The following is a 2,646-nucleotide window of genomic DNA, read 5'->3' as shown; positions in this document are numbered from 1 at the left end:
TAAAAGAAAATTGGAACCAGGGTTTACTCCCCTTTCCCCTCTGGAGTATCATATTAGTATAAACCCACAGTGTAAGAGAGTATTGTTTTATTTGAGGGACTGAAGGGAAGGAACTCCATGGTGAGGACTACAAATGGAGGAAGAAATAATGTTAAAATAATTCACAAAATAATAACTGCAGTCATTTTCTTTCTTTTTTTTTTTTTTTTTTAAAAGATTTATTTATTTATTTAATTTCCCCCCCTCCCCTGGTTGTCTCGGTGTCTATTTGCTGCGTCTTTGTCCGCTTCTGTTGTCGTCAGCGGCATGGGAAGTGTGGGCGGCGCCATTTCTGGGCAGGCTGCTCTTTCTTTTCACGCTGGGCGGGTTTCCTCACGGGCGCACTCCTTGTGCGTGGGGCACACCTTGCGTGGCACGGCACTCCTTGCGCGCATCAGCACTGCGCCTGGCCAGCTCCACACGGGTCAAGGAGGCCCGGGGTTTGAACCACGGACCTCCCATGTGGTAGACGGACGCCCTAACCACTGGGCCAAAGTCCGTTTCCCCCCATTTTCTTAATAGGACTTGACTTGTGGAAGAAAAACTTTCATGGCTGTTGCAAAAACATCTGTATGAAGTAGAAACTGGTTTTAGTAACATTAGTAGAGAGTATGTTCTAGAAACTGGAGGTATTGATGTAAATTTAGGCATCAATTTAATAGAACATTCCCGGATGGTTAGGCTGAGGCCAACACCTAATAAGGATGAAGGCCTTGTCTGTGAGGAATTTGGTTGATACCTGGAGAAATATTACATTATGCATAAACCAAATTGAATTGTTTTCACATGTGTTGTAAAATTTCATACAGTAAAAGATTTTTTTCTATGTGCACTTCAGTTTCACAGCAAGAATGGCATAGAATACCTAGACACAGAATAGAGCATTCGTGCAACACATCTAATTCCTTGATATAATAATGCATACAACAGTTCAAAGTGATTATACTATGATTACAACTATAGTTTCCCACAACTACAAGGTGGTGGTTATGGAAAGCATGGCCCCCAGTATCAATATCTAGAAATCAGCCACCACCTTCTTCCGTGTGTGTTCTCTTTTTTCATTTTTCTTCATTTTTTAAAAATCAACTCTGCTGTTGTTGCTGATTCTTAACAAAGCTGGTAAAAACAAAATTTTAATCATTGAACATAGCACTCTAGCAATCAACACATTTAAACCCTTCTATCTTCCGGGGTGAAGAGAGCACTGTGCGACATTTAGAACCCTCATTTACAAACAAACAGGTGGTCATGAATTTTCCTGGCTTGAAGGCTTCCACAACTTTCCTGATCAGATCATCACAGGAAGTCTGACTTAAGTTTTTCAAAGCTAACATAAGAAAATTCTGGTTCTGGAGTTATGTGAATAGTCCAGTAAATTCTATCCAATTTCATTCCACTCATCAAATACCCACAAGGATTGGATAGTGGCATCAGTGACAGAACCACGAATTCCACTCTCACAAGTAACATTCATTGCAGTAACACCTTCTTTCACGCAGAACTGGTCCGTAACTGCTGGGTCAAACTCATTCATCAGAATTTCCAGAGTTTGAGCTGGTTGACTGATGACGTGACTCTGGAAATCTAGAGTATGCCAGTACCAAGAGTCAGAATCCACTCATCCCATACAATATGCTGCTCCATTTGGGAAAATTGCATTAAGAAGCTCTTTCTTCCTGGAAATTCTGGTGTGGGTACCTTTGGTGAGAAGGCTTCCTGAATTTCTTACGAGAATATAAGAAGCTTTGAGTTGTGTCAAACCCACTGTAATCCCTAGAAGCTTCAACAGGGGAACCAGTGCTTTCAGTAAAAGGATGGGATCATATGTCAGTTTTTGTCACACTTATGATTGACCCTTGCACATCCTTCAAAAGTATGTCCCCAGATCCTTGATTTGCGTTGGGCTGCTGCCAGGAGAACCAAACCTCCAACAGCTTCTTGGTCTCTTGGAAAATGAGCAGCTTCCATCACTGTGAGATGAGTGAACAACCAACAACCACAGAAAAATCAACTAAATTAAATCTTTTCTCCCGCCTCTGTGGATTGTGGTTTTTTTTTCCCCTCTAATTTTATATTAGCTTTTTTTTAAAAAAAGGATTAATAAAATTTTCGCAGCTTTTTTGTGAGCTAAAGTCGAAATGCGATTCTTTTGGAAACAAGAGGGAGATACAGTTCAGTCTCTTGTAGTCTGCTGCTTCTCTGTTAATAGGGAGTAGAGCGAGTGCTAGCTAATGTCAGTGTCACTGGCCATACTGTGTAAGCCTATGTGGGCATAATATTAGTAATTTTTTTTTTCTTTGCATTTAACTGGCTTTCTAGGAGTTATGTGGTGGTCCTGGTTAACAAAGTTTAAAAATTAAGGCTTTTAAACATTTGTTCTTCATATTGTTACTGAGTATATTTCTATGCTGGGCAGTATGGACAGGATTTAAAGCTAAATATGGATTAAAATCCCGGTTCTGTCATTTACCAGATGTTATGCTTTTATGCAAATCACTTAGCCTTTCTGAGTGGTAATATATAAAATAGACTTCATAATGCTTCTCTTATGTGGTGATTGCACACAACACACCATATATATTTCGTAGTTGCTAATAAATGTTA

General features: G+C 39.8%; 1 pseudogene; it reads right to left on the bottom strand.

The window, feature by feature from the left end:
* Nucleotides 1-1,124: 1,124 nt before the first annotated feature.
* Nucleotides 1,125-2,010, bottom strand: LOC101442389 (S-adenosylmethionine decarboxylase proenzyme-like; annotated as a pseudogene).
* Between the last annotated feature and the right edge of the window lie 636 nt (nucleotides 2,011-2,646).

The sequence above is a fragment of the Dasypus novemcinctus genome, chromosome 18 (assembly GCF_030445035.2).
Source record: "Dasypus novemcinctus isolate mDasNov1 chromosome 18, mDasNov1.1.hap2, whole genome shotgun sequence".
Taxonomy (NCBI): Eukaryota; Metazoa; Chordata; class Mammalia; order Cingulata; family Dasypodidae; genus Dasypus; species Dasypus novemcinctus.
This window is presented reverse-complemented; position numbering and strand designations above follow the sequence as displayed.